This window comes from Hippocampus zosterae, chromosome 20, assembly GCF_025434085.1.
Source record: "Hippocampus zosterae strain Florida chromosome 20, ASM2543408v3, whole genome shotgun sequence".
Taxonomy (NCBI): domain Eukaryota; kingdom Metazoa; phylum Chordata; class Actinopteri; order Syngnathiformes; family Syngnathidae; genus Hippocampus; species Hippocampus zosterae.
Window position 1 is genome coordinate 957,861 of NC_067470.1, and position 13,089 is coordinate 970,949.

General features: G+C 46.6%; 1 long non-coding RNA gene across 1 annotated transcript; it reads left to right on the top strand.

The window, feature by feature from the left end:
• Nucleotides 1–1,029: 1,029 nt before the first annotated feature.
• LOC127593490 (uncharacterized) lies at nucleotides 1,030–3,588 on the top strand. The gene is made up of 3 exons (XR_007960416.1): nucleotides 1,030–2,117; nucleotides 2,715–2,770; nucleotides 3,384–3,588. It is a non-coding gene; the product is annotated as an uncharacterized LOC127593490 (long non-coding RNA).
• The last annotated feature ends 9,501 nt before the right edge of the window (nucleotides 3,589–13,089 follow it).

The window sequence follows — 13,089 nt, forward strand, 5'->3', positions numbered from 1 at the left end:
AAAATGCGCGTGCCACACACACACACACACGTTTGATGACTTCCAGCTGCTAAGAAGGAGCGTGTGTGTGTGTGTGTGTGTGTGTGTGTGTGTGTGTGTGTGTGTGTGTGTGTTTTAAAGGTGGGGGTACCACTCTGCTACATCTGCTTCTGCCCTGGTAATTAAAAGCTCACTTTGCCCCTCCACCACTGTTTCCTCACCCAGCCAAGATACCCCCGCCACCACCACATACACCTCCCCTGCATTCACGACACACAAAGTAACCCGAATTCAACAACAAGCCCCCACTTTTCTCCTCTCTTTACCGACCACTTGCTCACTGCCCCCAAAATAGCCCCATCCCCTCCCCCGCCTTTACGCGGTATCAGAGCTGTCAATCAAAGCCAGCCTGTTTAAATAACACCCACCACCACCACCACCACCGCCGCCACCTCGGACCTTCTCTTTTATAAGCTGCTTCCCAACACAGCAGAGCCACTGTGTCCATCATCAGCCCTCCCTTCCCCCTCATCCCTTGAGTTCGGTTGGTGGGGAGTCGGGCTGGCTGGTGGGGGCTCGTACCGGCTGACGGAGGACCTCCGTGTGCCGCCTGACCAGGTGCCTGATGGCAAAGTCAAAACATGACTAAGCCCCGGTGGAAGAAAACAGGAGATGTGTCTGCCCGAAGGCCTCAAGCGGGAAGGTCAAGCCCCCGATGATTAGCCCGGTGCGGGCCACATAGTTCAGCTGACACCGTGGCTGCGGATGGTGAGGTGTGTAACGCGCCACAAACTAATCGAAGGGTAAAGACACATTTGCCTAAAAAACGGACACATCACATTAGGTATACCGGCGTCCAATCGTATTCAATCCTTTATTTACTCATGTACAATGTGTTCATACTTTGTTACTGAACAGTGTCCAATAGGTATTGATTTGACATGATTTTTGCAGGTCTAGTGTGCGGCGTACAACTGCACCGCATCGTCGTCACTACTGTGTCCAATATTTTGACTTGTGAAGGACAATAAATACAGGGGGAGGGGGGGGCAGCGGCTCAAGAGTAAGAAACCATTAACAAGACGAGGTGGCTGTTGGTGTGTACAGTAATGCGGTGTAAATCATCACAGAGTGGCTGTCATTAAGAGGCTTAATACTGGCTGGGAACCTGCAGTCAGCTGCCAGGGGCCCCAGTACGGCGCCCTGAGGAACCAGAGCTGCCAGATAAAGCTTCGGGGTTGATCGAGGCAAGAGGACGAGGACAAACTCAGCGTTTGGGGGGGAACAGCTGAGGCAATTCCCAGGGAGCTGTGTGTGTGCGTGTGTGATTCTCCCCCACCCTCCCCCCGCCCCCCACAGGTCCCTCTCCTGTAGGATAATGGTGGCGAAAAGAAGCAGCAGGCTCCTGCTACATCCCTCTTCGTTCTCAGACAGCTTGTATTCTTCTGCAAAGTGACATTCTGCTGATGCACACACTCATGCGCTCACACTACACACACATCCGACCAGACCTCCCATCGAGCCGATATATATATATTTTTTTGATACACAAAACAATGTTTGATCAAATGTATTTTTTTAAAGTGAAATTTTTGTTTTAAAGTTTTAAATACGAAAAGCATTTTTTAAAACCTGGCCAAGAAATAATAACACCGGAAATTTTTAAAAAGGATATCCAGTATTTCTTCTGTTGGCAAAAAGAGCTGAAAAACTAACATGAAATGAAAACAAGCAGAGAAACGTATGACAAAAACGTTTCATGATAGCGCAAAAAGATTGAGTCTCATACTAATTTAAAGATTTTTTTAACTAACAATATTTTCTTAAATGGTTTGACTTGTGCAGAGCCATCAACGCATACGCACAACACACACATGTCAACTTTCAAGTAATTTGTGAATTGGAAATGTTCATGTAGGTGTGTACGTCTTCGTGTGAATGGAATTTATATTTTCAGTGCGATTGGAAACCTTCCCGTCTTGGCTGCGGGCAAGTAGCGACGTCCTCCGGGGGACTCGGCGGCGTTTCCTCGGCGAGCCTGCCTGCAGAGTGACGCCCCGCGCGGTCCAGCCTGCCGTCTCTCACCCGCTGACTCCGGCTCGCATAACCGACCGGAGAAAATCCGCGAAACAACACCGGTGAGTTGGACACCGGCGGGTGAATAAATATGCTTTAATTCTGCAGTTCACAAAACAAAAACATAAACGTGACTTCGTTGTGCGGTTTTGTGTCGTCTGCTTTTCCCCTTTCGGAAGGGAATTGCACCCCGGGGCAAACACATCACGATTGGCGTCGTTCGTCAGGTTACCACAAAAAAAAAGCGAAAATAACAAGTGCGAATGAATAATAAGAGTAACCTTTTTGTGGGAATAAGACGCATGGCTGCTGTCTTTCATGGCGACCTGCTGTCTGCTTTGAGGACCCTCAAGCAGGAGGGCAGTGAAACCACACGACCCACCACCCCAAGCCCCCCCAAACAGAAAGCCACTCAATTATGTATCAATTCAATTAAACTCGACCAGAAGCCATCGCTCTTCTTCTACACGCACGTTTTCCCTATTTAATATCTATTTTGGATTTTTTGCAAATATGGCAACAAACAAACCTTTTGAGATGAACATATTCAAATGGTGCAATTCACTTTTTGTCCACAGTGTCGTTTCCCTTTCACGTGAACTCAGTGATAGAAAACGGATGGACTGACCAACGTTCTAATCCTGTTTCTTGCATCCCAGTGAATGGAGTGGCGAGGAAGTCCATGTGTGGACAGGCGGCGATGGCAGCGATGAATGTAAGCCTGCTCGTCTATAATGAATGTGACGGGATATAGATGTGAGATGAGCTCTGGTTTTTGATCATCAAGTAAAAATAGATCAGTCACAGGCAGATCATTACTGATAATTACTTCCAAGTGATTGGCCGTACGTGAGGCTCTATTCTCATTATGAACTCTTCCAGGCCTCTCATGCTGTGGGACTCTCGTGTGTGTGTGTGTGTGTGTGTGTGTCCACGCCACAGCACCACTATAATGAACGATGGGCAGAGAGGGATGTGTTCTTAATTATTTCCCCCTTTTTTGCCAGTGTTGTCAGGTTGAGAAATTTCAATTTAGTATTCATCAGACAGCAGCGCGTTCCACATGCATGATGATATGAAAAAATGCTGTCATCTGATTCCACGCACCCACCTGTGCACGCGTGTATGTGTGCGTGCCCTTTTCTGATGAGCTAATAAATAACAGGGAAGAAGGTGGGAGCATCCTTACAAATTTCCACGCACTCATCTAAAAAAAAATTGCTTATGAATGACCGTGGATCAGAGGGAGGTGCGCGCCACTTTACAAAGCGGGCGTGGCAATTGCTCGGTCTTGCCTAATATTGACAATTGTTCCTTCTTTGTTGCAGCGGGAAAGTGGAACCCATTCACATTCAGTTTCTGTTGTCGTCGCTTATTCTTGGGACGTGAAGATTCTTAAACTCGATTTCCTAAAGGTAAGGCCTTCATAAAGCACAAAATTGAATTTTAATCCCCCGAATCTGCTGTTCAAAGCTCAGAAACAAGACACAATAGAAAAAGATAGAAGAGGGAAATGAGCAGAGTTGAATTGCACGACAGCAATGTTCCTTGTAAAGTATTTGAGACATTTCTTAGAAGTATAATGGTGATTACAACAGGAGAACCACAAATCTATATAACCCAGAAACGTCTTTTTTTTGGGGGGGGGGGTCAAAATGCAAAATATTGTGTGGAAGCCACACCCAGAACAATGAATCAACTTTGCAATGTTGTAATTTATATTACAACTTCATATTATAACATTGCAATAGAAGGCAATTTGCAAAGGCTGCAATTAGGTCCCCTTAAAAAAAAAAAAAGGAAATATCTCAAATGTGAAAATTGTTCAACTCATGTGTCTCGGATTTTGTCAATCAGTACTTTGAAGGCAAATAACAAGTCCGCCATTGGTGCCCCCGCATGGTGCTATGACCAAATACCAAAAAAAGGATGGCACCTCGACTTTTGGAAGGAGTAGAAGGAAAACAGTTTCCATGAGTCTCCCTCGTTCTTGAGCTGTCGACAGTTATTAGCGGCGCAGATCTTTAAGCTAATCTTTTAAAAGTCCCACGGCGACATTGGAAATGGCCGGAGGAGATGCGGAGAGGGGGATGGAAGAGAAAAGCGGTATGAAAGGGAGGAAGGGGAGGAGAGAAACTCAATCTAAAGCACCAGGTGCACCTTTTGTCTGCATAATCTCCCAACCCTTGAGACGGCGCGCGCACCGGTCAACGTATATGACCTCTCACGCAAACGCGCCTGGCGCTTCGTGGAACCGCACCTTCACCAGATTGGACTTCGCCGGCATCTGCGTGAGCGTGCCCGCGTGCGTCTGACACATGTGAACACTTATTTTGTGCACGTGTGAAGCGGCGAGCATATTGGTGGCATTCCTGCCGCACAGCTGCACCTCGCCGCTACCTCTAATTGGCACTTATCTCACCGGTACATCCAATTTGCACTTACAAGCATGATGTAGTCAGTCACTTTATTCAGTGATGATTTATTTCTAGGGAAGACACGTGACTCCCACGTGTGTGTGTTTGTGTGTGTGTAGGAACAACCTAGCAGGGGAGGCGGCGGTAGTAGTAAAAAACATTTAACAGCGTGTGCGCATTCTAGGTATTTTCTTCATCTTTCTCAAGGGGGTGGGGGGGGGCACAAACATGCATGGATGCCTTTCAGTCGACGGCATGGAAAACACAAAGGTCGGCGATTCGAATGAGCCATCTGAAAGCTTGAGATGGTAAGAAACCTTGGTGTGCGCATAAGAAGAAAAACACGCCCTTGAGCAACATTCGAGGCCGTGTTAATCAATGGCTCTTCCGGGGGGGGGGGGGGGGGGCCAGACCGAGCAGAGCACCCCTCGTCTGGCCTCATCCCTTAAGCCGGCGTCCTAAACTCGTTCAAAGCCTCAAGTGGCCCACGCAGCCAAGGACAGAGCAAGACTGCTCATTGTGATTTCATCTCGCTTCTTGCTGGAGAACAAACATCAAATAGGGCCTTCTTATCAAGGCCCGCCCTCCTGGAGCAATCACCAATCAATATCTCCCCTTTTTGCGTGCGCCAAACAGGTCGGTGGGCTGTGCTGGCTAAGGTGAAAAGGTCAGGTATGACTCCAAAATGGCCGATCCCAAATAGGCGAGGAGCAGTTGCGATGGTTGCTTCCCATGTCCACCTCATCAGGTACGTCTGCGCGATGTCACGGAATGCTTGACGATCTCGTGGAGCGTCGCTATCGACCGGCGTTGATCCGTCCGTCTCGGGCCCGCCTCATGTTGCACTTTTGACGATTGTTGATAGCATGCAATAGGTCGACTTTCAATCGTGTCTTTGCACTTTTGAGGGTTTGATGGGTCCATCCCGGCTGACTTTTGCCCCAAGTCAGCCGGGATAGACCGAAGCGCTCGTTTTTCCATCTGCGCCTTGGACTGCGTGGCGAGCCCGATGAAGTGGCCACCTAGCCTGCACCTCACCACTTGTGACAAGGAAGAGATGCAAGGAGTCACGCGCAGGCGAGGGTGACGTGACACTGATGTCTCCTCCCGATGTCTGGGAGAGAGAGGGAACGGTAGAGGGAGCAAAAAGTGAGAAGGGTCCGGGGGGGGGGGGCAATCCTTTGTTCTGTCAAGGACTTAACACAATCAGAGAGTACAGTGTGTCAGGAGCACACAGGCATATATCAACTTCAATCCCTTTTTAATGAAAAATCCTGCCCTCTCTATTATGTGCAAATTAACCCCTCTCTCTCTCTCGCTCTCTCTCTCTCTCTCTCTCTCTCGCTCTCTCGCTCCTGCTATCTCTGTCTTTTCTGTACCCATTTCCAAAATGTGACACCCCTTGCACGCGCAACTCGGCAATTCTACCGAGGTCACACATTTAAAAACTTGAGGAAAAAAAAAAACGTCTGCAGCCAATTTAAAATGAATCCACTGTCTTTTTTTTTTTTCCCCCTGAGAGTCAGTTAAAGTTGGGGTGCCTTTCCAGAGGGGGCAGCTTACAACGTTCTTGCCCCCGCTTGCTGATTGTGTTTTTAAAAAAAAAGATAACTAATGAGGACTTGTTCAGAAGAGACACGGCGGCTGCTCTGTGCGCGCATGCCGGACCCAACGAGGCCCCCGGCCCTCTTGGATTTCCTGGTATGGAATCTACAGTATGCCCCCTGCTCCCCCCCCCCCCCCCCTCGGGCCCTCCCACCCCACCCGCCTTGCCCTGCAGGAGGTCCCACTGGCCCAAACACTCCCTCCCCCTCTCGCTCAACACACGCATAGACACTTTGCTAATTGGTGGAGGCTGCTTTGGGTCAAAGGAAGCCGTCATCATTCTGTTCGATATGTCGGCGGTCAAGGTGTCGATTGGGATCGGTTTGCGGAGCTTGGGGGTGTGATGACGTGAACATAGAAATATACAAATATGTAGGGTTTAATACGAAGCGTACAAAGATTTTTTTTTTCTTTTCAAAAGCTGCGGTGAACCGCAAGCGGCTTACGAGAGGGCTGGGATGCAAATCCATCAAGTGGGAGCGCTACGCTAGTCGTAAGCGATGCTAATTGCGTCCGACATAAAATACCTGAGGGCGTGGGGGGGGGGGGCGCGGCACCGGCGGAGGGCGGGAGGGGGCCCGCGCATGCAAATCACAGCCATCGACAGCTTGTGATGAAGTGAGAGGTGCTGGCAAAAACACAGTGTGTGTGTGCCGTTACCATGGAAGCCACTTTCACCTCCCGGGCCCGCAGAGAAGAGATGGCGGAGAGGAGCCCGAGAGAAGGACAACACAAAGAGCCAGAGGAGAGGCCGGAGGAAGAAGAAAATGGTCGCCCTTTGCTCCGATCCAATGACGTCGACAAGCTTTCCGGTTTTCAAAGCAAAGTTGGCGCATGAGCTTTTCTTGTTGGTTTTGCTCCCTGCACGGCGCTTTGCGTATAGCGGTCGTTTTCAAGCGCTCGAGGAACACGGCCGAGTTGAGTTGAGTTGAGTCGATGGAAGAAACCTTTGCCGATGTTTTTCCCTTCAGCGTGACGTCCAACGTCCACTTGATGAATGATTAAGCATAGCTCAAGAAATTGAACATTGTGTGACACACGACGGCATAAGTGAGTCATCTTTGCCAAATGGAAAGTGTTTTCCGAGATGGCAGCGAGTTCCATCTCCAAAAGGTCGGGTGGGGGCCGAGGAGTTGTTGTTGTTTTTGACCTCGCTCGCACATTTCGGCGCAAGCGTGACGAGCTTCCTGGAGCGGGCCTTGCGTCTCAATGGCGGTGAGTGGAAGGGAGCGTCTCCGCTGCTCCGAGAAAGGTCAGGCGAGCGAGTCCGTTGCGCCGATGCTAGTTTTGAAGGAGGCTACGGGAGGTAATAAGAGGAAAAAGATGCCCCCCAAACCCCACACCACCACCCTCCTCCTCCTCCACTTCCTCTTTCAAAGCTCCATTAGACCAACTGGTATCTCTCTGGGAAAATTGATTTTCCCCTTGCAGTCCTCCATTTTTTTTGGTTCTCTCTTCCAAGGTTCCATTTGAGGCTTGTTTGTGGCAATCTCGAGAGCAGTTGGAGAAAATGAGAAGAGTTTGCTGGCGCGTGTACTCGCTCATCTCGCTTTGGATCTCAACTCGGACGCCGGTGAAGGCGCAGAAGAGAAGCCCGCGGCATTTCTCTCCTTTTGTTTTGTCGCCGCCTAATCCTTCGCTTCCTCATTCTTGGTGTCTTCACCATCGCATTCACACTCCCCCCCCCCCTCGCGAGAGCCGAGACCCGCATCAATGTGCCATTGATTTTCCTATCAATGAACATTAGTATGGATCAGAATGCAGCTTGCCGCCGCGCCCCCGAGTCTTAGAGACGCGCACATGGACACCGGTACATACAAATGCACGTAGATGTCAAATGGAGGTCTGCACCCCCCCTCCACCCCCCCATACTGCATCGCTGCACAGTGCAACAAAGGAGTAAAGAGCCCGAGAAATAAAGCAGGGTGGTCTTGACAAAGGAGAGGTTCTAGTCGAAAGCACAGCAGCCAATCAATGGGAGGCATGACAGAAAGGCTCGGAAATGAAATCAGACTTGCCCGTTTGTTGCGCCGCGCACGCAAAAGCGCTCGCCGCTCCAGCGGCGGCGTGTCGATTCACTGCGGAATAATCCAGTGCGATGGCCGAGCAGCCCGGATAATAATGGCCGCTAATCACGGCGGCGAACGGGACGGACGCCGCCTCCCTGGCGGCCGCCGGTTGCGTTCCCCCGTTCGCTCCGGCGGCCATTTGTGTCTCTTCTCTCACCCGATAATAGGCTCCCAGTCAGGTGAAGATTGACACTTGGCGCCCTTTCTTTCGTGTTCTTTCCACACCGGTGGCCATATTTGTCTTCCGTTGAGGAAAGAAACTTGCACGGGTGGCGCGGCCGCTAATTGTGACCGAAGATATCCCCTCCAACAAGTTTGGGGTTGGATTTACTCCATCTTCTTTCACCAAGCGGTTGCACGAAATAAAATTATCTGGCTCCGGGCACGTATTTTAACTTGACTCCAAGTCCGCCGCCATTTGGTTTTGCGCAGCCAACCTGACGAAATAAAATGGAGTCCATTCAACAGTACAGGAAAAAAAATCGAGTTGAACACACAGAACATACGAACATGGAATTTCTGATGTAGAATTAATTGAAATGATCTTTTTCGGAGACTTCTTTCAAGAGTTCCGAAAGATTTCTACAAATTGAACCACGCTAACAAGCCCAAATGTCAAAGCAGGTGATCTAGGATTGCTCCTTTTGAGCCTCTTCTCGTGACAATTCAGTCCGATTTATACATGAAACAACCTGTAATGAGTTCAAAAGCTGTCTGTCGGAGGATTTTCCTGCCAGAACTAAGGTTTTGCCATTTCTCAAAAAAAACAAAAAACAAACCAAAACAGATGTGTGCTTTAGAGAATGAATTTGCTTGATTTACTCCTGCCTTAGTTTTTTTTTAATATCATCCCAAAAGTAACATGATTGAACTGCTGGAAAACAAACACAAAAGCTCTGGAGATTGTTCTCTGAAGGATTTCCTTGGATTTTGTTCCAAAAAAGAAAACGCAACAATAATCACAAATAATGTCAAATTGGCTCACGGCTACGGCAATTGAACCTGTTCTTGGGAACAGTTTCAAGGATTCCATGAAAGTAAGTAGGAATTGCTCTTGTAATAACAATTTTGGTTCGTGGAAAAAAGAAAAACGCATTCGAACACAAGATTAAGTTTTATTGAACTTTTTTTTTTTTGGGGGGGGGGTGGCAGCATGACTCTCCACACTAAATTGCCAAAAGATCTCGGTGTCCTCTTGGAGGTGAATCTGTCCGAAATGGTCATGTGTTGTCAATTTTGCTCACGTAGAACCAAGGAAGGCCTTGATGGAACAAAGGGACATCCTTCTTTGGGAGTACACACATGAAAGTTGATCCAGGGTTAAGAATTCCCTCCCCAATCCCACTTGAGTAGACAGAAACCAGGAAGCCTCGGGCCGTCCGTTGCAGTGCCTGATTGTAAAGTGTTTCTAATTTAGGCTTGCTGATCTTTCCCTCACTTTGTGTGTGTGCGTGTGTGTGTGTGTGTGTGGGGGGGGGGGGGGGGTATATTTACACAGTCTGTGTGTACTGTGCATGTATGAAGTATAAATGTGTGTGTGTGTATTTATGTATGTATATGGTTATACGTATATTCGTAGATATTGATGCGTTTATGTATTACATATGAATCGACTATGTGTGTATATCTATGTGCATTTATTGGATTGGATAAACTTTATTGTCAAATGTACTGTATGTGTAATATATAGCACAGATGAAATTTCTTCCCTCTCAACATAAAACATATACTATATATACAGTATATATACAATATAAGCGTGTTTTTTCATAAGGTATATATATATATATATATATATGTTATAATACACACACATACTGCATATACATTTGTAAATAGTTTTTAACATTTAATTTATATATTTATAAGACTTTTTACGAGTGCTTACACATTCAATCATATAAATATATATATAGAGAAATGCAACTTTACATACGTTTACCATAAAATCAACACCACACACACACACACACACACGTAATTTCTAGAGCTGAATTTGATTTTTACAAAGGGCACACTGTATGAGCTTTTCACCCGTGGTCAGGCACCATTTGAACATAATATTTGGAAGTCTCCTAAACTTGATGATTGCAGCCCATTGAACTTTTGGGGGCATCGAAACGCCAACCGAAGGCGGAAAGCGAGGCGGTGAGGCAGGCAGACCGCGAGCTGAAGGGCGACGTGCGAGAATATGGCGTCGACTTGGGGGAAAACGAGCAAACGCTGCACGTATTCAATAAGACGTTTGGTCCACGGATGCGCGCACGAACGTGCCGGCGTGTTCGTTCGCTGCCACTCGGTGGTTTTCGGCGTCAACAATAACCGATCGTTCGGCGGGTGTCCAGCCGAGGATCGAGCGACTTTCCGCGGCCGCGGGGCGCAGCAACGACCGGCAGGAAGCTGCTTTTCCCCGGCAGAGTGGAGCAGGAACTGCCGGCTCTGCTCTGCTGCTCGCTCCGAGAAACACACACGCAGACTGACTTACTCACTAAATAAATAGATGTAATTATATACACACTCACGCACAGCATTTTGGATGTAATTTAACGCGCATTTTTTGTTCTCTTGTTCAATCTGATGGGAGAGGAATATTCTTATGAGTCCATTCAAAAAAAAATCAGACGTGCAACCTAACACCATCGAAGACAATACTAAACAACAAAATAAGAAATAATACATTTTTAAAATCACGAAATACCCAAATGTAAAGTATACTAACATTATTTGATATTGGATACATTGTACAGCGTAAAGAGTGGGGTTTTATCGAGCACAAAGAAATGGCAAATAGTTTACACCCCCAGGTAATTGTTACACGTTCTGTCCATTTTTAAGGCCTGTATCATTTGATGAATTTCAAGTATCAATTGATGACAAATCGTTGTACTGTCGTGACAATCGCATAGAACCCCAAAAGGCTTTGATGGTCTCCAACGGGCAATATGTTGACTGACCTCAACCATAACCATCGAACCCGATTCTAATGATCCGAAACAACATTCAATTGCCTTTCAGGCTGAAAGCAAAAAAAAAAAAAATACCGAGGGAGAAATGTCCAATAATATATGAGACGTATATGCATGAATTTGGGTCTGGTCAAAAACAAAGCTTCAGCCCCTTCTTCATTCCCTTCTTTGTTCCCCTCAGATGTCATGACACGCCCAACACTGCCACCTGGCGGTCGCTCGGTTTCACGTCAGTGCGCGCTTCCTCCAGCACAGAGCACACCGAAATGTTTCGACATCCCAAATATGACACTTGTTCAACTGTTCACACCACTGTTTGTTTACACTATGCCTTTTAATTGTAGTCATTGCTCAAATACGACTTGAACGTGCAATATCATGCACGCACGCTATATGCGCATTTATTTTTTTTTTTCATACACTACCCGTTGGTTGTGTCATCAATATGTCATATCGCTCGCATCTACTTCCCTCTTGGACGAATTCTGTTGTTGTATACTTGGACTACATTTATTCCTGAATGTAGAGGCAACAACAGTGTCTTTAATTCTTCCTGCTTTGATTTCGATCTCGTTTCCTTCACTTTCATTTTCCTTTTCTTTTTCACTTGCTGGTTGAGCGATCTCTCAATGGAGTATTCGTCATGTTCTATGTGCCTAGCTAGCTAGCCGTCTTGTTTGGCCGCGTTCTTGAGCAAGACGATGACCCCGGGGTGACCTCCGGGATGGTGTCTTCCTGATATCATCACATGATCACGAATAACGTCACCGAGACATATCCTAAAGGCTTGCGAGACATTTTTGAATTAGTCATTATGTCATCGTTCCATTCGCCGTTTGCACATTTGACGCAGCGAGCGCTTTCCATGAAATGTCACGCAGGCAGCATAAGACAGACACACACACACACACACCATCACGTGTGTTGCTTACCAAATGTATTTTCCCATCTGTGTTAGTGATTTATATTGATGGCATATTTTTTTTTCAAATTACGGTGATTACACGTTCGCGTAGTTTAGTGCTAAACGACAGCCTTGTAGTTATGTCGCTGCTTCGTCGTAAACTAATGAATTATTTTTGGTGGATTCAATTTCGTTGATGAATTTTAGTTGATGGAGATGAGGAACTAAAGTCAAATGGATTGAAATGAAATAGCCCACGCAGACAAACTGTCATTCTACTTCGTAAATGAACACTGCTGCGTTCAAACCCCATTCCCACCTTTTTTTGGGGGGGGGTGTGAACAATTGTCACAGGACATATAAATAAATATATACATATATATAAATAAAAATATATGATCAAAATATATTTTTCAATAATCGGTTTGCACAACCCATCGTTTATTTATGATGGCATTATCTCATTAACTCAAAACACTCGAGGTTTTTTTTGGCCTACTGTCAGTAACAGAATGACATCATGGCCTAATGAAATATATATATATATTTTTTGATTAGTGCTTAAATTCAGTGCCTCTTATAAAAGGCTCGCAGTTTACCTTTTAGACTTCGGAGGAGATCAGTCATCTTTTTATTGGCCTCAATTATAGTCCACGCTCATCTCTCGCCGTCATTTGCCCTCACGCTTAGGACAACGTTGCAGGTTTTTGTTTTCAAATGAATGAAGAATCATTAAAGAATGGCGATGTGTCAACGCGAGTGGGAACGTGCCGGGTTTTTTTTTGTTTACTAACAATCGCGTTTGCGGGCGCACTTTGGCTCAGCGGAAAGCTGAGAAGACGTGAAAATAAAACCCCGGTGGAAATGTGGTCGTAGTCGAAAGAGCAAAAACTGACCTTTGGACAAAGCTCTGAAGGTGCAGATCAGACCAACAACTCGTGGACTAAGACCCCATTACAGCGTGCAGATTTAGCAACTAATAATTATTTTGGGCAATCTACAATTTGAGAAACAAGTTAAACGCTCACTGGATTAGTGAAGGAAGAACATCACTTGATGCAGAAAAGGGAATT